The sequence below is a fragment of the Suricata suricatta genome, chromosome 4 (genome assembly GCF_006229205.1).
Source record: "Suricata suricatta isolate VVHF042 chromosome 4, meerkat_22Aug2017_6uvM2_HiC, whole genome shotgun sequence".
Classification (NCBI taxonomy): Eukaryota; Metazoa; Chordata; class Mammalia; order Carnivora; family Herpestidae; genus Suricata; species Suricata suricatta.
The window spans coordinates 99,912,219-99,937,523 of record NC_043703.1 but is presented as its reverse complement, the minus strand read 5'-3'; the positions used below and the strand labels follow the sequence as shown (position 1 = coordinate 99,937,523).

General features: G+C 42.0%; 1 long non-coding RNA gene across 5 annotated transcripts in view; it reads right to left on the bottom strand.

Annotated features, from left to right (window-relative positions):
- The window catches only part of LOC115289816, a 28,706-nt gene extending 3,930 nt beyond the window's left edge, over positions 1-24,776 (bottom strand). For 2 of the 5 annotated variants that reach the window (XR_003907816.1, XR_003907820.1), the window contains exons 1-4: positions 24,663-24,776; positions 23,246-23,392; positions 19,272-19,384; positions 18,275-18,376 (exon numbers count right to left, since the gene is read on the bottom strand). This is a non-coding gene — a long non-coding RNA (uncharacterized LOC115289816). The remainder of the gene's footprint in view (positions 1-18,274; positions 18,377-19,271; positions 19,385-23,245; positions 23,393-24,662) is intronic. The other 3 variants (XR_003907821.1, XR_003907819.1, XR_003907818.1) reach the window with 3 other exon arrangements.
- Positions 24,777-25,305: the final 529 nt, after the last annotated feature.

The window sequence follows — 25,305 nt, the reverse complement described above, 5'->3', positions numbered from 1 at the left end:
TGTAAGAGAACCTAAAGCAAAGTTCTAAAAAAAATCCTTAACTGCTCTGAGCAATAGTCTGGAAGCTAATTGCATGGAACGCTGTTGGTTTAAATTCCAGATGTTTTGGGGGCACCTGGGTGGCTCAGTCAGTTGAGAATTGGACTTTGGCTCAGGTCATGATCTAATGGCTCATAAATTTGAGCCCCGCATTGGGCTCTGTGCTGAAAGCTCAGAGCCTGGAGTTGTTTCAGATTCTGTGTCTCCCTCCCTCTCTCTGTCCCTCCCCCATTTGAGTTCTGTCTATCTCTCTCTCTCAAAAATAAATAAACATTTAAAAAAATTGAAATTCCAGATGTTTGCCTCAAATAGAAATGTTTAAATTTAACTGCAGATTTCCCAGCCAGATGAGGCTAATGGACAAGTAACCTTGATCTTAGCAGTGGTAGCTGAAATCCTTTTTTCCTTTATTTGCCAAAATGCCCCCGACCAAGGTTAGTTAACCATCAGGGTTTTTATCAGAGGAGCACAATCACTAGGGGTAACATAATAACAAGGGATTTATTTCCGGGGTTGGATCTTATGCAGTGTGGGAGCTGGTTAAACAGTCTCTGTGAGGCTTTGCTTCTGCCTCTGGTACTGGGAATTGAAGTGAGCAGATGGGCAGTTGAGAAGAAAAGGTGGGCGTGAGGTGGGGAAACACAGACATACCAGAACAAGTGGGAATGAGGCAGAAATGGCAAGGATGGCTGGACCTCACATGGCTCTCTCAACTACCTTCAAGCCTCCAAGTCTATAGTGCAGGGACCCTGCAGAAGAAGCCAGCAGCTTCTCTCTCACAGAGAAGCGTGCACCTGGGCGTGGAGCCCCAGGAACTGATGCAGGACACTTTGAGGGAGCCGGAAGCACTGTGGCCGGGCCGCCACAGTGGCCTCTGCCAACCCGTGGAGCCAATCTGTAAAGACATGCGTATGTGGCAACAGTGCCCCATGTAGGCACCAACCTTTGAAACACCAAAAGAAAATGGCTATTTCATTTCTGAATCTCAAACAAAATTTCTCTTCTGACCCAAGCCAATTATGCAAGGAGAACTCTGGGAAACATAGCTCTAGCCTAGCTAAATTGACATAATACACACACACCCCAGAAAAGAAGAAGGCAGCTGGGTAGACTGTAGAAATAGTAGTGTCTTGATCATGTTTCTGGGTGGAAAACTGAATGTGCTGTACAACCAAGTAGCCAGGTCCGCTGAGGGCAAGAATGGGACATTTTCACTTCACATGACGAAAGAATCGGAGATGGAGCATATAAAAGCTAAAACCCCACCATAAATTATTCAAAATATAAAAAGCTGCGGAGAAAATGAATAGACACCTTGAATAGAATCAAAGTGTGGGATTCATACAAACTGCTCTAGGGAAACAAGATTCCTTGAAAGAGCTCTAGTAGCAACAGCAGTAGAAGCACGGGCTGAAAGGACATTTAGGTCTTTGCTGACATCCATTTGAATGAGGAGCAGGAATGTGCCAGAGAGTAAATCTGGGGATTTCTGTGCTTATAAAAATCCCTATGAAGGAAAGGGATCCAGCTCTCCCTGTCAATTTCCAACATCCCTAGAGAAGGTGTCTCTCCTAAATCATCCAAAAGGATGAAGTGAGGTGATGTACCATAATCCGTGACCTGCCAGCATCGTCACATCCTTAGCGTTTGGGGTGGGTGTGGGGTGGGGTCCAAAAGGTGGATTTCTGACTGGGTTCCTGGAATTCTTAACACACACATGCTTGCACACTCTCTCATCCTCTCTCCTCTCTTTCTCTCACATTTTTCAACCCTCATAATTTTCTCTGATGGGAAAATGGAGCCTTGAGTCATAACCAGATGGAGAGAAGGAAGCAGCCACTTTCTTGTGCAAAGGGACATGGCAGCCTTTAAAATGATCACTGTGATAGCTGCTAATGACAGACATTCTGAAATGTTTCAGAGACATTAGGAAGATGTGATTTATCTAGAGAGGCTTATGTTATTTGGAACTGTCACTTTTTCTATATATCATTAGGCAGTGCATCCTGCTAATTGCATAAATACAATTATCCTCAAGTGCACTTATCCTTGACCTGCCCACATTATAAATATTTTAGATCTATGTGCTTCTAGTCTGAGAAGATGACTGTGATTCATCCTTTCCTCTCTGGGTTGCAAACCAGGTTGCTCTTTACAACTGGAATAGAAAGCCAAGACTCATTATATTTTGGTTTTTATAATAATATTTTAGAGGGAGAGGAATTTTAACATGAATGACCTAAAATGTAGATAATGACTGTATATTGAAAGGAAAATTAATGCCATCAAAACTTAAACTAAGAGAAAAATATTCAAAAAATACATTATTCAATTGGTAAAAGGATAGGCTTCTGGTTGACACTATAAAGAAGCTCAATGTCTCCCTGGATATCCTGCATTGCCCTCAGAATGCTGTTTCTAGAGTTCGACAGAAACTGGTCCTCTACATTTACAAAGTATGAGTGAATTTTATATTGACTATTTCAGTTCTTTAACTTGTGATAGGTCGGAACTGGTAACATTTTCAGAGCCCAGAACACGTATCAACAAATCTCAGCAACATAAAAAATATTGAGATAACATTAATACATGATTTCTAGTACTTACCCAAAGTATTTCATGGATTATTTTCAGACATATGAAGTCCAAACCAATTTCTATCCAGAGATCTACATCATGACCCTCCAAAGGTATGAAAGTTTTGACACAAAGACAGAATTTTAAATAAGAACCCCTAAGGAATGAAGCCTTAGCTGCCCAAGGCTCTAAATTGAAAGGGATTAGATTGTGTCCAGTTCCATCTGAAATGGATGGTTCCTGACAAGCTCCAAAGAGCCAAACAAACCTGCCATTTGGTCTGAATGATGCTCTCTTTGAGGACAGCTTCCTTTCAAGGGTAAATGCTCACAGCTCTCTTGGTATGGGGAAGCCTAAAACACAGGTTGGCCTGAGACAGAATCACTACCCAAAGCCTTCACAAGAGTAATGCAGGCCAGCTCACAGCTGCAGTGTGTGAATGTGGTCAGATGAGGGAGGACCACCCTGTCTCCAGAGGTAACTTCCTAGTGACCTTTTTTTAAAAAAAGAAAAAAAAAAGGTTTGTTAGAACAGGCACGCCTTCCTTCCCCCTCCACGTTCTTCCTTCCTCCCTACAAACAAACAGGACAGAATGGCCATGTGAATGCTTCCCCCACCACCTTTGACATTACCACCTGGATGGGTGAGGCCTATTGTTTCTTTTCCTCCTACACCAGCTTGGCTCTGAAAGGACAGTGATACAGTTACTGGTAAATTATTCATTGGGCTCAATGACCGGTCCTTAGTTTAACAGAATAGAACGGATGCCTTCCCGGGTGGAAGCAGGGCCTTAACTATGTTTGTGAAGGATTCGGTCTCTTCCTGGCAGCCACACTGGATTAGGGAAGGCACTCCGTGCCTCTGTGTGCTGGGATGGCCTCAGAGCCTGGAAAACCCACACGCGTGCAGCGCATGTTCTTCGACAGCCTGCTCTCTGTGGCACTCTTGGCCTTGACAGGCTACATTGACAAGTTCATCCTATTCCTGTGGATACCTTAGGAGAGAGCAGGACAAGGTATGAAGCATTTCCAGCACCATAGAAGGTTCCTTGGTGCACAGGTTTCTAATAGACTCTGGGACCATAACAGACTCTTGGTTAACAGAGGCCTCCACTTTCAGAGAAAATCACAACAAACCTGTGTGACACCAGTGACCGCCCTGCATCCCCAACAGAGAACTACTAGCCATTAAGCCCCCATTTAGTAAGCTAACCCAACCCCCCGCCACCAAAAAGAAAGCCCCTGAGGAGGGACTGGCAGCGTTGGGCAGGTGTCATCCCCCACACTGAATACACAAACCCATTTCAAGCCCACTCTGGAGAAGGAAAGAAGAGCTTTGAATTGCTTATGAGATTGGACAAATTTTAATAACTAGACGTGGCCTGAAAAATATCAAATGTGCCTAAAATAACACTAGGGGATAAAATGGATGATTTGAAAGGAAATGGTTGAAAGCAGTGATGAAAAAAATATAAAGCCATTTCTGGGGTACCTGGGTGACTCTGTCAGTTGAGCGTCCAACTTTGGCTCACGTCATGATCTCACAGTTTGCAGGTTCAAGCCCTACACTGGGCTTTGTGCTGACAGTTTGGAGCCTGCTTAGGATTCTGTCTTTCCTTCTCTCTGCCCCTCCTCTGCTGGCATGTGTGTGCCCTCTCTCAAAAATAAATAGCATTAAGTATCTATATTTGTATCTATATAAAGAGCCATTTCCTTCTTCAAGGTAAGGCTCCTCAAATAAACTGGTTACCTAAAATGCATAATAGCCTACTTTCTGTAAATTTTAGGTATAGAGCTAAATCAACACTACAGAGAAGAAGGGAATGGCCGAAATCTCTGAATATTTCCAGTTTTCACTCTCCTGAGGATGTTTCACCTATCCATAAAAAGGAACACATTGGCAGCCCGAGTTCTGAGCACTGGGCAAGGAGTCAAGAGACCAGAGCCCTGGCTCCCGCAAAGGCAAACAAAGCTGCAGGCTTAGGCAAGCCCCACTGCCTTTCAATCTCGGGTTTTCTCACCCATCAGACGCCCTGCAGCACTGGCTCCCCAGCTATATCCAATTTCCCTTCCACTTGCTCAAGAATGACTCACAACCTGATCTTTTATAGGGGCCAGAGCATTTGAAACACATCAAATATAGGTTAAATACAATTCAAACAGTATATTCACATAAAACACCAATTATGTAAGTAAAGAGGTTCCTTCACTCCAGGGTTTGTGCGTTGCTCTGGAGGCTGGATTAAATCGCACATTCCAAAGCGGAGTTACTAAGTGGACACTGACGATGCAGCATGAGCCCGAAATGGCCCCAGGTGGCGGCTGTGAGACCAGGGATCCTGAGGCCTCCGCCCCCACCAACAAGTGGATGCCGGCAGCCGGTCCCCCTTGCTTCTCCAGCGCAGCTGGAGGATTACAGGAAGAGAAGAGCTATACCGAAGCTCCAAGTAAACGACTGACTCGTGGCTGCTTTTTTCCCCCAGAAAACGTTTTTAAAAAGTTAGTTATTAAGTATTTTAAACATGTCATAGGATACAGATAAAAACAAAACAGTACACATTTACTTTATCCAGGTTTTAAGATCATTAACATTTGGCCACAAGTCCTTAGATTAAAAAACCACAAGGAAGCAAGGAAGGAAGGAAGGAATACATTTGAGTTGGAGTCAGAGGTGCTTCCCCAATCTCAACTGAGAAGATCCTGCCTCTCCCCAAAGGTAATAACTTTCTTATTCACGTGTCTTTTTCCTGCTCATGTTTTTTATTGTTTTTCTATGTATCTGTTTATAAATATATGTGCATATATAATTGTGTGTTTTCACATTTTACATAAATGGTATCATACCGAACATCACATTTCGTAATTTGCACTTTCATTTTGCATTATATTCTAGATTAATCTGTGTTGAAATATGTAGATGTTTATTCATTTTAACTGGGGGTACTATTTCATCGTATGATGAATCGTATGATGATGAAACCACAGCCATCTGTCCCAGCACTGGAAGGAATCAGCCCTTCTAATCTTCACAGGACATTCACGTTGCCAACAGCGCTGCAGTGGACACCCTTGTAGATCTGTGTCCCCTTCTGCAGCTGCCTGAGTGGCCAATACCTGAAGGGGAAATTGATTCCTTGAAGGTGTGAGCATCTTGTACATTAGGAGATACTGCAAAACGGCTCTTCTAAGTGGCTGTGCAAATGGCCATCCATCAGTAAGATGCGAGTTCTCGTCACTCAACATCCTTGCTAACATTTGGTATTACCAAGCTTGGATCTTAGTCATTCTGCTAAGTGTGAAATGGTATCAATCTCATTTGTGGTTATAACTGGCATTTCCCTGATTACTGGAGATGTGGAAGATTTTTTTCATGTTTGTTGGACTTCAGAGGCTTTTCTATTTTTTAAAAGTGTATTTATTTTGCAAGAGACAGAAAGCCCAAGTGAGGGAGGGACAGAGAGAGAAAGAGAGAGACTCTCAAGCAGGCTCTCTGCTGCCAACGTAGAGCTTGATGCAGGGCTTGAATTCATAAACTCTGAGACTGTGACCTGAGCCGAGCTAGATGCTTAAACGATTGAGCCACTCAAGTGCACTGAGTTTTCTCTTTGATTAACGTTATATTCTTTGCTCATTTTTCCTTTGGGTTGTTGCCTCTTTCTTATTGGTTTGCATTTCCTTCTGTTTTGAGATACTAACCCTTTCTTGGTTGAAAATAGGAGTTGTAAAATATGAGCTGTTCTCCTCTTTTGATAGAGTGTAACAACTGACACTTGGATTTGGACTTGGGGATGGAGAGGAAGAGTTAGCTTTTTTTGACTCTGCTATTTGGCTCTTCATGCACAGGCAAAACTATTCCTTAGGTCCAGCCTATCTCAGTAGTACTGCAGTGAGACTGGGGGCTGACACTCCTGAAAAACAGTTGCTTGTTTTGTTTTCTTCTCTGTGCCCCCCATAGGAATAGATGGCTATTTAAGAAGGACTTAGGATCCCAATTATCCTAGACCCAAGTTTCTAATGGCTACCTGCACATTCAAATCTCCTGGAGAACTTGCAAAAATAATATGGATAACCTGGCCTTACCTGGCCTTACCCCTGAAACGATTAAATAAGACTTTCTGAGGATGGATTCTAGGCATCAACATTAAATTCATTTATTATTAAAATTTTTTTAATGTTTATTTCTGAAGGAGAGAGGCAGAGTGCAAGTAGAGGAGAGGGGGAGATGGAGAGGGAGAGAGAGAGAGAGAGAGAGAGAGACAGAATCCAAATCAGGCCCCGGGCTCCAAGCTGTCAGCACAGAGCCTGATATGGGGCTTGAACTCATGAACTGTGAGATCATGCATTGAGCTGCGGTTGGATACGTAATCAACTGAGCCACCCACGCACTCCCAGGCATCAACCTTTTAAAACTTTCCAAGTGATTCTAATGGGCAGCCAGGGTCCTGAACCACTGCCTTCAACAAAACACCCTGACTGTGGCCTGTTGTTACTTTCAACACTTTGAAGTTTAAGTCAAGACACCTATCCTTATTAAGAATTATTAATTAGCTCTGGGAAGAGGTTAAGAGTTCTCTAAGCCGATAGGAAAGAACTATTAACACATGTGTTTTTAAAAGGCCAAGAGACTGATTACTATGTGATACAAAAAGCTTCTAAATCACATGCGGTGTTGAGGTCAGTAAGTTAGGGAGTTCTGTATTCCCCCTTACTACCCCTTCTATTATTTGATCTCTATTTTGGTCTCCTTGGAAGACAAAGATGCTCAGTCTGTAACATTTTTGCAGCTGGAACAGTGGTCCCTGGAGCCTGAGGCCTTCATATTATTCTGAGGGTTGTGATGGTGACCCTGCAGGATTTATAGTATTTTTTCTGTCCTGATTACTCCCTTCTCTATTTTCCAGTTAATCCCTCTACCCAGAATCTTCTGTGCTATGTTGTGCTGAATTTTAGTTTTACAAAGGACCCTTTGGTGCTGATTACCCATCCTACTCTCCAGGGCACCTGGGAGTTTCCCTCCTCTGCAGAGCCCTCTTGAAGGTAGGGCCAAACATCTCTAGCGCAAAGCACAGGGAAGAACGGAAGTTCTTGGAAGATGCTGGGTCTCTGGGGACAAATGTTTCCAGATTTCCCTTTAAGGCTGCTCAGTTTCTCCAGGGAAGAAGGACAAGATTTCTGTTGGGGATTGGCAGACTGTTCGGATGGAATCCCAGGGATCTTTGGGGTAAATGAGCAGAAGATAACTGGGCTCTTTTCAAAAGGGCGTGTGTCTAAACACAAAAGGAAATGTCTCCTGAAAGAAACTACTAGATGCTTGTTTTCTCTAATGATTAGAAACTACTGATGAATTATGGAAGGCCCGAAATTTCATTGTTCTCTCCCTCCATGACCCCAAGATGACAATGACTTATAATTTATTCTTCGTCACTCTTACCTCAACATTCAATGACAACCATGCTTTTTAGTCTCTTTCCATGCAGCCAAGGGCACGAGTCTTTTCCTTCATCTGGTTTTCTACCTCACCTCTTAATTTTTTCTTGAAAGAAGGTCACTCTTTTTCCCATGCTAATTGTTTGCTTTGAACCTTGGGTTTCTTTTAAAACCTTTTTGAGGCATGCTTGGTTGACTCAGTTGGTTGGACATCTGATTTTGGCTCAGGTCATGATCTTGCAGCTCATGAGTTTGGGCCCTGCCTGGGGCTCTGTGCTGACAGCTCAGAGCATGGAGTCTGCTTCAGATTCTGTGTCTCCCTCTCTTTCTGCCCCTCCCCCGCTTGCACTCTGTCTCTCAAAAATAAATAAACATTAAAAAAATTCTTTTAAGTATTTAAAACCATTTTTAGTACTCTCATCATAAGGTTTACCCCCACTTTCTAACCTTCAGTGTTCACTCAGGAGGACAGATCTGGAAGGGGACAACAAGATAATTCACTTTGTCTTTATAAATCTTTCTTATCTTTACTTTCTTAAAATGGGCACGTATGACTTCTGTTAAAAATCTTAGAAAGTACATTTAGTCACAAATAAAACTGAAAAAGATGTGCCCTTTGTTGGAATTTATGCAAACACATAACATGCACATATTGTGACAAATCTGTATGTTCTACATAGACACAAATGTAAATACATAAATATAAATTCATTAGCATTTATAAAGCAGTAAAGACATCGTCCAACTCATAGTAAACAAAAACAAACAGATGTGCCATCATTCAGCAAACAAAGGATTTGTGTCAGGTCTGTAAGTGAAAGGAAATTCCAAGTTAAGGGTGAAAATACAGCTCCTGGCCCAGCGTGGCATGCATCACTCTGCTGATGGGTAACTGCTGATGTTTCCTTTGTTCTCATTTGAGAAACTGGAATGAGTTAAAGGCAAGAAGCATGCTGAGCTTGAACTCCTTCCATAGTTTCAAAGTGACACAAGGCATGATTTAAAGCCAGGCAGCCTACCCAGGTTTTTAGTTCTTAGTGGAAGCTGTCTGTCTTTGATTGATTACATGGAACTAGGGGTTCTGAACACCTATTGTGACTAACCTAGGGCTGAATGCAGCCAGGCAGATGGTTAGCTGCATTCCCATAGTTTTTCTGGTTCCAGTCAAAGCCCTTGGATTTGAGCAGCCATGGAATTGACCTAAGACTTGTTGGCTGGCGCAGTACCCACAGATAGGGCCCCAAAGTGGTGAGGCTATTTCCATGCCAGACCAGGGCACCCGAGCCTTGAGTCTGATAGTAGGCTCTGGGTACTGACTAGAACTTTGGTCATCCACAGAACTAGGGTTGGGCTCTAAGCTAAGCACCAGGAGTGCTGATAGCCTGGATGGCCCGAGACAGATAGAATTCTGGTCAGGCTGCTGCCCAGCAAGGAGGTCCGGCCGGCCCTGTTCTCATTACAGCTCTGAGGGTTTAGCCAACTTTGGGTCAGCTTTGGTTTTGGCCCAGTTGAGTTGATGTCAATGCTGTTCTTTCAACTTAAAGTTTTCCTTGAAAGCAACCAAACAATAGGAGAGAACTACATTTGCAATATATTTTTTTTATAAATAGATCTTTTTAATCATAGTACTTTGTAGTCACATTTCTTTTTTAGTTGTTGTTAGGGAAAAAAGTCTAAATCCTGAACAAACAGAGGTGCCTGGGTCATTCAATCAGTTAAGTGTCCAACTTTTGCTTAAGTCACGATCTTGAACACCACACCAGTCTATCTGCTGACAGGGAAAAATCTGCTTTGCATCCTCTGTCCCACCCCCCTCTCTCTCTGCCTCTTCCTTGCTCACGTGCACATGCTCTACCTCTCCCTATCCCTCAACAACAACAACAACAACAACAATAATAGAACATTTAAATCCTAAACAAACAACTGTATTAAGTGGTTACATTGGTGATTGGAAATGATGCTCTTGGTAAAATTTTTTTTTTAAGTGTAACTTGTTTTCATTGGCATGGAAAATTCCACAGGGACTTGTGAAAAAAGTACAGGGGCTTCTTTGTGTTCTTAGGCACTCATTCAAAGAATTGTTGATGGATCAATAATGCTACAACTATTTAAACTTCTGAAAGAATTCATCCTACTGGGGTTCTTTAAGTTTAAGGGCAAATATTTTTGTGAGACTTACTTGAATGGAGGAGAATTGAGTGTGGATTCATGATTGCTTAGGGAGGAATAGTTTGGGAACTTTCCTAATAAGCCTTTCCGAGTGAGGAGCCAAGTCCAGCCCCTGGGACCACACACTCACATCCTTCCGGCTATTCTAGCTGTGGGGGGAAGTCCAGAAGCACCTCCTGTCCTGGGACAAGCGGCTAGGGTGGGGACCAGTCAGAAATATAAAGTGAAAGTACCAGAAACTCTTGCTGTTCATGTCCTGGGCCTAAATTCTTACTAGACTCATTTAACTTACTTTAGCCCCCTGAATTGATGGCTTTGGAGAACGTGACTTTCCCAAAAGGATAGGGGTTTATTTATAATTATTGTATGACCAAATCCACCATACTGGAAATTAATCATATGCACGCTTAATATTAAAACAGGTCAATGGTTCAGGTTCACTCCCATTTCATTTCTGCTTTCCCAAAACCTATCCTGGCCAAAATATTAATTGTAATATTTAGAAATGGCCTGGGCACTTCTGTTTTGATTAAGAACAGATGTGCTTATAGTGGGAAAGTGTTTTCTCTTGCTGTCTGTGTCCACCTGATAGCAGAGGAGAGATTCAATAAATAGTTACTAAATAAATGAATAAAGAATAAAGGATAGTTTGGTTCCGTTTCGAAACATTGATCAGGTACCTTGTATGGCCATGAAAAATGAACACAACACCTGCTCCTAAATCTGGCCAATCTCAACCCCACATTTGGTGTGTCTCCCAAATAACTAAGGGGTAATCCCCCTCCTATCAAATCACTCACTCTGTGAGCACAACTTGAAAGTGAATTTCTACATATCATACAATGGCGTCAACCTAAGTAGAGCAGGGTTTCTCACCCTGGACCCTATTGGCGTTTTGGACTAGATGATTCTTTGTGGTGTGGACTGCCCTGTGCCTTGTGGGGTATTTGACAGCTTCTCTGGAGGCTGTTATAACAGCCCCCAGTTATGACATCCAAAAATGTTTCTAGGCATTTCCAAATTTACTTCAGGGGAGACTAATCACTCTGAGTTAGATACCACAGATCCCTATAAAATATTATGTGGTTATGCCATCTTAAACAACAGTAAAATTATAGAAAAGCCTGATAACCCATTTTTTTGTTGTCATTCAGTGAAGGTGTTTTTTAGTATTCTGCTCTAAGGAGCACAGACTGAATGGACTGTTCTCTGAGCAGCAAGGCTTTTGTTTATGGGAACAATAAGTGTTGTTTTAGGGCAGAGATTTATAGTTAAAAAATATATAAAAATAGTATTTTATTTCTTTGAAAGAATAATAGAGAACTGAAGATCCAGATAGTCAAAACCTCACATTTAAAAAAGTAAAATGAATAAGTACATGCGATTAAAAAGTTAATTATAAGAAGAGGCGCCTGGGTGGCTCAGTTGGTTAAGCATTCGATTTCGGCTCAGGTCATGATCTCTCAGTTCATGTGTTTGAGCCCTGCATTGGGCTTTGTGCTGACAGCTCAGAGCCTGGAGCCTGCTTCAGATTCTGTGTCTCCCTCTCTCACTCTCTGCCCCTTCCCTGCTTGTCCTCTCTCTTTCTCAAAAATAAATAAAACACTTTTTAAAAGTTAATATAAGAAGGTAAAAATGGAAAACAAATATCCCCCCCTTCTTCAATCCCCCTAACTCTCCCCAGAGCTAGCCACTATAAACACTTTTTATTTCTTAAAAAAATGTCTACAATAAGGGAGGTTTAAGCTCACCTTTGGGATGTTAGAACAGAGACAGGTGTAAGCTTGGAAACAGGGCAGGGACTTGAAGCTAATACCAATTCTGAACAAACTAGAAAGGAAGACCTTGTCTTTGAGACTATTCATTACTTATCTAGCCTCGCTAGGAAGGGATAGTCTTCTTTTTCCCAGGCTGCACTGGCTGTGTACTTTAGAAATGTAGCTGTTTCCGTTTAAATCTGATAGGGTTTTCACTCCTAGAGCAAGCTCACCGAGACTGATTCCTGGCAGGGAGTTGCGTCCCCATCTTTGTTAGGGCTGACCTGCTTGTGCCAGGGACTCGTTTACAGCCTCTTTCCCTCAGTACACAGGGCACCCACTCTCTCACTGCATTAGCGTGTTGTTCTGAACAGAACAATTCGGCCTTTGTCATCGTGCTGAGGTTTCCCCCGCCAGGCCTCGTGAATGGATACAGGTTTCCAGAGAAATGGGCACCCATTGGTACAGGAGTTCCTGTCTTCTTCTTAAAGGTGCCTGTGGATTCCAGTAACTTTCTCTAATGAGTCGGCTCTTCAGAAAGTCTTGAATTTGTTTGATGTTCTGAAGCACTTCGGGCTCTTTATCTAAAAATGTAGACCCGATGAAGAATTTCCTACTATTCTCTAAGCACGCTTTCATCCAGTGAATGAATCTCTTTATGTGTTCTAGCCACTAACACCCTAAAGTTCAGATGCATGCAAGTAAAAGGGGGCATTTGTATGAGTATAACAAGACTTTAGGACAACAGAATTTTTTTGACTATTTGTGAACTTTTGTGACATTTCCCCTCTTAATATATTACCAATTGTTCATTCACATTTTTGTGCCGTCACAAACATTAATTAGACCATGACTGTATGTAGGAGACTGTGTTGAGCGCTGTGTGGGACACAGGGATCAGAGAGAGGGAACAGAGCAGAGTGGCCCAGAGCTCTGAGTTTGGGAATCAGAACACTTGTCAGTTTTGCCTCTTTTGGGCCTTGTGATCTTGAGCAAGTCACTTAACCTCTCTGTCTCATATTCCACGTCTGAAAAATTATTATGAGAATTAATTGATACAGGCTTTCAAAGCACATACTGCCAAGCATCTTCTAACCACTTGTTTGTTCATGGACAAAAAGACATTTATGTGAATAATTATAGCCTGTGTGGCAAAGAACAATAAATGCTATGAAAAGGCAGAAGGAGGGGCGCCTGGGTGGCTCAATCCGTTGAGCGTCCAACTTTGGCTCAGGTCATGATCTCACAGTTCGTGGGTTTGAGCCCCGTGTCAAACTCTGTGCTTATGGCTAGCTCAGAGCCTGGAGCTTGTCTTCAGATCCTGTGACTCCTTCTCTCTCTGACCCTCCCCTGCTCACGTTCTCTCTCTCTCTCTCAAAAATAAATTAAAAAAAAAAGGTAGCAGGAGGGGATATTCACAGAGTATGTAGCATTAGCTACTATAATTAAGAAGCCATGTGCCTGTGGTTTAACACCATAGGCGTGGCTTTTCTAGGCCTCCACTGTTCCCAGTGACTTGGACCCTGGCTCCTTCCATCTGTGGCCTTCTAGAGCCTCGGAATCATTCGCTTCAAGGCACAGGAGTAGGAAAAAGAGAGTGTGTGTGAAATACTGCTTGGGCCTGCCTGTTGGTTACGTACTGTTGTGGAGTACAGGGCCTCAAACCTAGCAATTTAAAACAAGTCCTCGTTTCTGCAGGTCAGGAATTCTACAGCAGCTTAGCTGGGTGGTTCTAGCTTTGGGTCTCTCATGAGGCTGGAATTAAGCTTTGGCTGGGCTGCAGTCATCAGAAGGCTTGAATGAGATAGGAGGATCTTCTTGCAAGAGGGCTCATTCACATGCCTGTTGATAGTAAGTCTCCATTCTTGGCTGGCTGTTGGCAGGATGCCTCAGTTTCTTGCCATGTGGACCTCTCCACTGGGATGTTTGAGTGTTACTTCAACATGGTAGCTGGCTTTCTCCAGAGCCAGTGATCTGAGAGGGAGAGCAAGGAGGAAGCTCTAATGCCTTTCAATGATCTGGTCCCAGAAGCCACAGGTTGCCATTCCTGTTCTATTTGTTCATTAGAGGAGGGTTGCTAAATCCAACCCACACCATGAGAAGTGGGATTAAGCTCCAATTCTTGAAAGGAGGGGTATCAAATACACATTGAGCACAGAGCTCCAAAAGCCCTTGGAGTGTTCTAAGTGATAAGAGTAGATAAGAGTGTCTTTGGTTATTTAACAGAAGCCTCTTTGAACCATACCTGTTTATTTGATTGAGGTGACTTTTGGAAAGACCCAAGGGTAAGGAGAATCAGCCTGTGGTCAGAGGGTTGGCACTTCCTACAACTTTCAGTGAGGAACTGGAGGTTGAGTTCATCACCAATCATGCCTATAGTGATAAAGCTTCCATAAAAATCCTTAAAGTTATCAGTGCAGAGAGCTTCCTGGATGGTGAACACATCTGCATGCTAGGAGGGTTGTGCACCCCAGCTCCACAGGGAGAGAAGCCCCTTCTGGACCTTGCCCTATGTATCTTTTTATCTGGCTGTTTGTCTATGTCCTTTACCATATTCTTTATAATAGGATAAACTGGTAAATGTAAGTAGGTGTTTGCCTGAGTTCCATGAGTCATTCTAGCAAATTACCAAACCCATGGAAAGGGTTGTGCGAAACCCAACTTATAGCCAGTTGGTTAGATGTGCCGGTGATAACCTTGGGTGTGCATTTGGCATCTGGATTGAGAGGACAGTCTTGTGGAAAAGACTGGGAGCTGAATGCTAACGCCTAGATAGTATCAGAACTGAGTCACACAGGATGTCCAGCTTGTGTTGGAGAATCATTTGGTATGGGGGAAAAGACCACACACACACTTGATCACATAAATGAGTTGAACAGTAGAGGAAAACTCCACTGGAAAAAGTAAAAGGGTTTTCCTCTCATAGCTTCTAACTGCTTGGACCCTCGTTAGCTGTGTACCTTTGGGCAGTTTACTTTGTCTCTATCAGTCTCGGTTTCTTCATCTATATAATGGGAACAATAATATCTCTTTTCATGGGTGTTAGGATTTGAGAAAATGTATAAAATACTTAGGGCAGTAAATGGCAGCTCCAATGATTAATGGAGCTTCTTTTTTTTAATATTTTATTTATTTTTGAGAGACAGTGTGAGCAGGGGAAGGTTAGAGAGAGAGGGAGACACAGAATCCAAAGCAGGCTCCAGGTTCTGAGTTGCCAGCACAGAGCCCTACGTGGGGCTCGAACCCACAAACTGTGAGATCATGACCTGAGCTGAAGCTGGACGCTCAACTAACTGAGCCACACAGGCACCCCTAATGGAGCTTCTTTATGGTGAATAAAGAAATTAGTTGTGGAGAGTTTTAACAACATGCTCAAAATCAGATAGGGTCTTAACTGGAAACTGGACTAGCACCAGTATGAACATAGACATAGAGATCTAAAAGTAAGACCTGGGTCTGGAGTAAAGGTGATAGAGGAAGCCACCTGAGCACAGAGGGACAGAGCAACACTAGCCCTTGAAAGCAAAGAGAAACTTGAGCTGATCTAGTAAAGAGAAGGATAGGATTGTAAATTCTCGGGCGAGAAGGTGGTTTATGCAAACATATTCTTAGATTTGGTTACAAATAGATGAATGATATAATTAATACAATGGACTTTGAATCAGGAATAGGAATATACTCATTCAGCCACCACGCTCAGTGGAGAAAGAGCTGCTAAAAAGCACCCAGAAGCTTTCATCGTTCTCAACTTGTAGTCAGGGAAACGGGGAGACTAAAAAAGATATCACCAAAGCAACACTGTTTTGAAAATATCTGTACAAGAAAGAGGAGAACCAGCAATGTATTCTGTGCCCATGTTCCCATGGTAGCATGTGTCTGTTTGGAGAGCCTGTCCCATAAAGCACAGGTATAATTGTGTGTGTGTGTGTGTGTGTGTGTGTGTGTGTGTATAAAGGGCTGGTGTGGAGAATTCATACTGAACTCATGTGATGTTGAAATTGATGGAGCCCTTGGTTATTCTGTGGCATCCACAGGTGGATGAGAAATTCCCAGGAGCTTTTTGAGCTTTTAGCTGTTATGGAAAATGGTCTGTGGAGTGGCATCTCAGAAGTCATTTTGGTCAATACGGAAAATATCACCTGGGGGCAACTGGGTGGCTGAGTTGGTTAAGTGTCTGACTTCAGCTCAGGTTGTCATCTCATGGTTTGTGGGTTTGATCCCCATGTCGGGCTCTGTGCTGACAGCTCAGAGCCTGGAGCCTCCTGCTTTAGATTCTATGTCTTTCTCTGCCCCTTCCTCACTCACACTTTGTCTGTCTGTCTGTCTCTCTTTCTCTCTCTCAATAGGTAAATAAATACATAAACATTAAAAAAAATTTTAAATATCACATGAAACTTGGGATCGCAAATGTATGCAAATAGAGAGTCACCCTGGGCAGTAGTGGGGTAGTCAGTGTAACGTTGTGGAAAGAACTGAAGACATGGGGCTGGATGGATCAGAATCCAGCCTTAGCACTAACTCGTGGGGGGGCCTTTGGCAATTCTTATCTGAGACTCACCACTGAAAGAAAATGGTGTGAGAATCAAAGGAAGCATCTTAAATTAAAGGAGCCAGTACCTGGCCTGTAGGGACCTCCTAATATACTCCTTTCTCACATCTCCCTTGTCTTCCGAATAAGAGACTCTTAAACTTCCGAGTCGCCTGGGAAATCAAGGCTTTGCCTCACACCTAAGAATCTGACCCAACACTTTCAGAGAGGGGCCAGGAATCCGCATACTTGCCTAGGGCCACAGGAGATCTGATGAGGTGATCCAACAACCTTATCCTAGAAGAGATAAGAGCTAGAGAAACACAGGAAACAAAGGATAAGCTGTCAAGTGAACACCAAGGATTCCTTCCTGGCTATTTTTATTAACTAGGGTATGAGGAGGGCGTTTCTGGGGGAGGCCACGTCACTTTGCAGAAATGACTGTCACACTGACCCCAGGCCAACAAGCTACGTTTATAGCAAAAGCTTGTCATTTTTTAAAAACACTTATTTATTTATTTATTTATTTATTTATGTATTTATTTATTTATTTATTTTTTGAGAGAGAGAGACAGAGAGAACAAATGTGTGCATGTGTCCATTGGGGAGAGGCAGAGAGAGAGAATCCCAAGCAGGCTCCACACTGTCAGCCCAGAGCCTGATGCAGGGCTTAATCTCACAGAACTGTGAGGTCATGACCTGAGCAGAAACCAAGAGTTGGGCACTTAACCGACTGCGCCACACAGTGCCCTGCAAGAGCTTCATTTTAAAATTGAATCAATCAATGTTATCTCCTTGTGTAAGGCCAGAGAGGAGATGAGACCACAGAAGCAGTGTTTTGCCCAAATCCATAGTTTCTGTTCACTTACTGCTTCATTGGTTCACTTATTCTTCATAAATTGACTGTCTATTGTATGAAGTTTGCAGAACCCACTCTCTGCCCTCAAAAATAGTTGTTAAAAAAGGACAATTTGAGTATCTACAAAGCCAATAGTACAGAATGTGACGAAAGTACAGACTGAGCTGTAGAGATAACATGTTCTGTAGCTGTGGGAATTCAGGGGATGGGGATCCAAGAATGGTTAACTGGAGCCTTTGGGAACTGGGCTGGGACTTGAAAGAGAGTTTGATTTGGACCGAGTGAGTGGAAGGCATTCCAGCTTTCCCCCTTCATCGAGTACTTCTTTTTAATTTATTGTGTGGGGAATCATTACATATCCTTTACATATGCTACTGCATACACTCTGTAGATATGTTACTAAGTTTTGTCATTGTTGTTCAAACCAGTAACTGTCTTTTATTGATGATTATACTGTTTTTTTGGAAAATGGAATGCTCTTGTATTTCTTCTACCCTTGACAAGTTTTTGGTAAATTCACTTGTGTATTTCCTGAAATACATTAAAAAAATTTTTTTAACGTTTATTTATTTTTGAGAGAGGAGCTGAGGTAGTAGCAGAGAGAGAGAGAGAGGGAGACACAGAATCCAAAGCATGCTCCAGGCTCTGAGCTGTTAGCACAGAGCCTGACATGGGGCTTGAACTCAGAAACCATGAGATATGACCTGAGCTGAAGTTGGATGCTTAACTTACTAAGCCACCCATATGCCCCTTCCTGAAATACATTTTAGAATAAATTTGTGATGCTCTAAAAAAAAAAAACCCATTAACATGTATAAAGCATGTGATTTGATCAGTTAATTAGGGAAGAATTCAAACACATAATTTAATACATAGTTTTTCTGTTGAAACACTGTTGACAAACTCTGTTGAGGCTCACCTCGGTGCAGGTCTAGAACCTTAGATAAGCTCACGGGGCTGCAGAGTCCATAGGAGGCTGAGATTGTTCCCAAGAATGAAGAGCGCTGGTTATACATCCAACCTGGGTGATTCAGAGGAATATTATCACCACAAACCCAGGGCAAGTTGTCTGTAGAACCTGCCACACAATGGCAACCCAAATTAGAGGATTAAACTACAGACCGTTGCCAGGCACCAGAATGATAAAGTCAGTGTTTCTCCCAACCTGATTTCCAAATCAGGTAAAGAGAAAAGGAGTCAGGTTCAGCCTGCTGTGTCCTGACGCTGCCTGGCTCTGCAGGTCTCTCTAAATAGCTCCAATCAATTACCTGGGGAAATGTGGAGATGTTCGTTAAAGAGAAAGGGTCCTAATATGTTTTAAGCTCCTGTTAGATGCCAAGTGCTGTACATATGTCAGTCCTTAACCCTCCCATCTGCTTTATATTTAAATATGTTCTCTACCTGCTTGATCTTTTTATACGATAGGTAATATTAAGTCATTAAATTAAGAGCCAAGGATCAATTAAATGGCACATTGATGCAGAACAGTACTGGTTTATTTGACTTGAATGTCTGTGCTTTTCCTCTTCTACGATGCTGTCCAGCTTTGACACCACCCCAAAGAGCTGTGAATACAGACACACGCATCAGCAGACCACTACCTGTCAACATACTGGCCCCTGTGTTGTTCAAAACGTAGGGAGATCTGGGTATCCATTAAGGAAATAATGACTGTGATTTTTCCAGGAAAAAGAATATGCATAACATCTTGCACTGTGGCAGTCTCAGGGGTGTACTGGAGCTAGTTTGTATTGGCTTATAAGAGCCAGTTGTTAAATTTTCAGGAATTTTGTGAGTTGTTAAACTTGGCCATTATTAGATACTAAACTACATAAATTTTGATTAAATAACATACTAAAAACAAATGTCATAAATACAACTCACTTCCCAGTTATTTAATTACATTTTACCATTACCTCTGCTCTTAAGGTAAAAACAGTATATGATGATCTGATACTGTACGTGTCTTCCCGGTATTCAGTGACATTTTGTTTGTATCTTGAACTCCATCTTGGAAGTTGTAGCTCCACTAAGGAAATTAATAAATATTATAAACCAGGGTGTAGTTTCTCTAAGAGAGCTAGTTGTTAAACATTTACCAACCCAACAATGGGCAGTATCCATACAAGTGTTGTCATGAGTTCCCTTTATAAGAAAATAAACAGTCTACAAGAACTAATGAATACCTTCTGTAAGCCCAAAGTACTATCTACCCAACAGAGAAGTCAGCCAGGAGAGTGGAAGTCAGGAAAACAAAGTCTGTTGGAGTGTTAGTGAAGTGAGTAGTATAGACTCTTTACACCAAAAGAATGCTTGGCCGTTCACAAAATTGTGACCCAGACTCTAGTGTGAGCTTTGCACTGATCTTGTTGTCAAAGAAAAGCAAGTCTAATGTGTTGTACCTACAATGCTCAGCTAATAGAAGTCCTGCAGTGTAGCTAGTGCTTTTTCCAGAATACTCAGCTTCCTGGGCCTCATTGCCAATGGCCAAGCAATGGGAGCCCTGGCTGGTGAAGTGTGTTAGCACACCTTCACAGCAGGTTTCAGGAAGTGGTTTCTGGGTGGCATGCTTTCACTCAGTTAGTATGACTCCTGATTCTGGGTACCACCTGCCCATTACCCCATTGAGTGTACAGTGGTTTATTTCAGGTGACTTTCACCAAACGTTAGATGTACCTCCATGGGAATAAGGTGTCTAGAAAAGAGTAAGAGGAATTGGTAGAGGGTCAGAAATGAAAATCATGGCCTCACATTTAAAATCATATACTTCTTATTATAGGGCCAAGAGAAGGGTCTATAAAATAAACTTGAAATTTTATGGTATATATGGTCTTTTCAGGGATCTTCAAAGCTTAGCGGGTTGACACTCATGACAGAAATATAGTTAAGTTTTATTTGGATATGATTTCTTTTCTTCCATTGTTTTCATTAAAAATTTAGAAGCTGATTCATGTCACTGTTAACATTTTAAACAACATGATGGGCAGCTGCGTGGCTCAGTTGGTTCAGTGTCCAACTCTTGATTTTGGCTCAGGTCATGATCTCGTGGTTTCTGAGTTCAAGCCTCATGTGGGGCTGTGCTGGCAGTGTGGATCCTCCTTGGGATTCTCTCTCTCCCTTTCTCCCTGTTCCTCCTCTAGTTGTGTTCTTTCTCTCTCTCCCTCAAAATAAATAAACTTAAAAAATGTAAACAATATGCAAGGATGTGAAGCTAAAATGGGAGTTGCTTCTTTATCCCTGCTTTCCAGGGATATTACACTATGGTTCATATTCTTCTAGAATTTTATCTACACACATACACACTCTACATGATTTGAAAATTTTTAGTTAAAAAATTGAATCATACCATCTATGTAAGCAGTCTTGTAACTTGCTGTGTTCATAATATATCTTAGAGAATATCTAGACCATATTTTGAGTGTATAATAAAATTCCATTGTGCAGATGTACCGTAATGTATTTAGAAAGCTCCTCGTTGAAGAACATAGATAATTTCTCCAATTACTTACAACTAAAATAACACAGTAAATAAACATCCATATAAACATGTTTTTGCTTAATCATATAGTTGTTTCTGTAGGATAGTTATCAAGGAATAAAATTCAAGGGTAAAAATGTATATGCATTTAGAATTTGGTAAGTTTTGTCAAATTGCCTTTCAAAACAGTTGTGTTTCTTTATACTTGAACGATGTTATAGTAAAGTACCTGTTTCCCCATTGATTCTTTCCAACATTTTATGTGTTGGAACCTAAAATTTTAGTCCATCTCAAGTGAATGGTGGTATCCTGTTCTTATTTTGCAATTATATGACATTGTTTGCTTGTATGTTTTTAAATTTTTAAAATGCTTTATTTATTTTTGGGAGAGAGAAAGAGAGACAGCATGCCAGCTGGAGAGGGGGCAGAAAGAGGGGGAGATACAGATTATGAAGCAGGCTCCAGGCTCTGAGCTGTCATCACAGAGCCTAATGCGGGGCTCAAACCTATGAACAGTGAGATCGTGCATGACCTGAGCAGAAGTGAGACGCTTAGCAGACTGAGCCTCCCAGGCTCCCTTGCTTGTTTTTGTATTTTTCCTTTGAAATGCCTCTTCATGCCCTTTGACCATTTTCCTATTTTTATTGACTTAATTTGATTTATGTAAGCTCTTTATAAAGAACATTGGTATCTTTATATATTAAGGCTATTAATATTTGTAGTGCTAAGAATATTTTCTTGCATTTATTTTTTTAACTTAAAGCTCTATTTGGGGCCATACTTACATTTTGCATTCTTTTGTAGATAAATCTGAACTGTTTATTCATAATTTCTGGGTATGGGGTGTTGTTTTGGATATTCAGAGATGCTGACCAGGTAACTAGAAAGCCTTAAGGAGAAGAAGCCTTGAAAATTTGACTAAAAGTCATAAAAGACAGCATTTAAAAAATACTTTCCTAGATACTCTGTGTGGAAGCTAAACAAAAGATACTTTTCCAGTAAGTTTAATAAATGCTTTTTACAGGCCAGGGGAGCAAATGCAAGTACCAAGCTGTTCCGAGCCTTCTTTCTCTGAGTGGCAAACACACATGCCCTGAAGTAAGGGAGGCCGACAGGAGATGGGAAAGATGTCTTGACATGTACTTCTCATCATTTGCTCTGGATCTGAAATTTAACACTTGCTCATTCTGTTCTTATTTTCAGTGTAAAAAGAAAGGGAAGGATTAGAAATCTGTCAAGTGCTCTGTGTTTGAAAAGTGACCGCTATTTTCAAGCTCAGGCCTATCCGGCCTTCTCTTTGGAACACACATTTTGGAAAATGTGTTTAAGAACATTCCTAAAAAGGGACCAAAATGCGAACCACTGGTTGCTGTTTAAGTTCTTTAAATGGAGGCCAATTATGCTGTAATTTTGGAAGGAATTAGTTATTCCCTAAGAAACTTAGGGTATATTTACTGGTTCTCGAAGCATTTTTTTGTCTTTAGTTTAAATATCAAAATTTTTATGCCCCTTTTGCTATGAGATGGTTTTTCTTTTTACTTTATTTATTATTTTTATTTTTTTAATGTTTTAATTTATTTTTGAGAGAGAGAGAGAGAAAGAGACCAAGCACTAGGGGAGGAGGGCCAGAGAGAGGCAGAGATATAGAATCCGAAGCAGGCTCCAGGCTCTGAGCTGTCAGCACAGACTCGTGAACCATGAGATCATGACCTGAGCCCAAGTTGAATGCTTACCCGACTGAGCCACCCAGGCGCCCCTCTTTTTCTTTAAATGCCATCAGTAAACAAAGGAACTATGAATGTCCAAACAATTATTAAATATCATTCTTCAACCAGATAACTCAAATTTAATTACTAAGAATAACTTGTTTTCAATAGGACTTCCCAGTGCATTGGTATATAATTGCTTGAAATAGCTTATAACAGAATGAGAGGAAAGAGAAAAAGACTTCCATATTGAGCATTTTAGGTTTCTTTCTGCAAGAACCACAGTGTAGAGTGAAGAGGGCTTAGCTAAAACCAGTTACTTTGGAGAGCACTGAGTATAGGAGAAAGCAGCACTGAGGGAGGACGTTGCACAATAAAACACAGGCTGCAGTGACTGGAAAGGAGGCACTGATCTTCAGTGTCGCCATGTCATTGCATTGGCAATGGGCAATAACGAAAGTGAACTTGCGCTCTAACACCCGGAAATAAAAATGACCTCCTGGCCATTCCTGAGACTTAGGTCAAACTCAAAGGCAAAATGGAAAAATAAACTTTGTCCAAGAGAAAGAGACTATGAGGGAGATAAATATATGAGTAGAAATTCAAAAGACTTGGACCATGCCATGTGGGAGAATATCTGGATACAGAGAAAGGATCAGAAAGAAGCACCACAGAGGTGGGTTGCACCCTAATCCATTTAACTTACTGGGTGACTTCATCTGTTTGATCCTTAGTCCAGATCTCCTTCCGTCCAAAGGCATAGATCACAGATGTTGTGTTAAGCTCTGTCTTCATTCAGTGGGAAGACACCTTCATTTTTGAGGAGGTAGGGGGATGGATGACCTGTTGGCAGCTGTATTTTTTTTTTAAAGAATTTTAAGATACAACCTCAGAGAATTAAACTCCAAGAGGAGCATCCTTCTTTTTTAGAAAATGTTCATTTTTGAGAGAGAGAAAGAGAGAGAGACAGAGACAGAGAATGCAAGAACAGGGGAGGGGCAGAGAGAGAAGACATAATCCCAAACATGCCCCATGTTGTTAGCATGGAGCCCGATGAGGGCTTGATCCCATAAGCCATGAGATCATGACCTAAGCCAAAATCAAGAGTTAGACACTCAAATGACTGAGCTACCCAGGCAGCTGTATTTCAAGAAGACAAATTATATTAGGGTGAAGATTATCCCTGAATTAAGGTAGCAGCAGTATAAATCCTAAAAGCATTGATAGAGTCCATCTTGTGTGCCAAGGAGGCTACACAGTAGACCCTAGAGATGCAGAGTAGAGAGACAGAAAAGTAAGTGCTGCAAAAGTGACATGCAAACAGAGTAACAATGAGATATTTGGCTAGGAACAATTTGTTCTGCTTGGGGTTGGTGGAGGTGGAGCTTCAGAAAATGTGTGAAGGTGTGGGTAGTCCAGACAGAGGGAACAGCATAGGTAAAGGCACAGAAGCACTAATGTGTATGGAATGTTCTGGAAAGAGCAAGTAGCTCCAGGTGTGAGCACAGAGCACTGGTTGGGAGGCATGGCTGGCTGGAGGGAGGCATGGCTGGCTGAGGAGTAAGTCCTGCTGATAGCAGTAAGAGGTCTTCAGAGAGTTTTCCAAGGGCTGAGCTGGATGAGACTGAGGTGAACCTGCAGACCAGTGCCAGCAGTGAATGAACAGTATATGAGAAGCTAAAGCTGACAGGCCTGTCAGGAGACCATTGCCTGTAGGTGAGGGAGTGCTGTGGTCTTGGAATAAGGCAGAGGCAGTGGAAATAGAAAACAGGAAACAGCTGCAAAAACTAGAATTTGGTGACTGATTGGAGAAGGGCCATGAAAGTTATTAACCCACTGGGTGGCCTATGATGCCATTAACTTAACGGCAGAAATATGCACGGGGGAACGTAGGAGGCAGGCAGGAGTCTCATTTGGGACATAATGAGTGTTTCAGTTACCTATCGCAAGACAATAAACAACCCCAAACTTAGTGGCAAACGACAATAACCATTTTATGTTGGAATGGGTATGGCTCACGTCTACTCTGGGGCCTCTGCTGGAAAGAAGGACAAATGCTGGCCATAGAACAGTCAGAGCTGCAGGTGCCTTTTCCAAGCTGACTTTGTCACTCATGTACCTACCTAGCACCTTGGTGGAGAAAACTGGAAGAGAGGGCTCAGCCAGGACCGCTGGTTGGAACTTCTACCTGTGGCTTTCTCTGTAAGGTAGCATTGGGGAAGTGCAACTTCTTACATGCTGGCTTCCTGTCCTAGTGAACCATGGCCCTTTATGACCTAGCCTTGGAAGTCTGATGTCATCACTTCTGCCTTGGTCTGTTGGTCCTAACAGTCACAAGGCCATGTGACTCAAGAGGAGGGGACACAGACTCATTCTCTCAGTGGGAGAGGAAGTTTGAGGTCATGTTTCAAAACCACCAAAATGAGATAAAAACAAGAGGACATATCGAGACACAGATAAATGATACAGATCTCAGCAACTGATTGGATATGAGGTTGGGGAAGAAGGAAGCCTCAAGGATGAATATACACACTGAAATGTCCCACATTATAATTTTATTACTAGGGTCAGAGGGAAGACTCAGAATTAGACTATGTGGATTTCAATTGTTTTTAAATGTATTTATTTTATTTTGAGAGACAGAGACAGAGACTGAGCGGGGAAGGGGCAGAGAGAGAGGGAGACACAGAATCTGAAGCAGGTTCCAGGCTCCGAGCTGACAGCACTGAGCCCCATGCGGGGCTAGAATTTGTGGACTGTGGGATC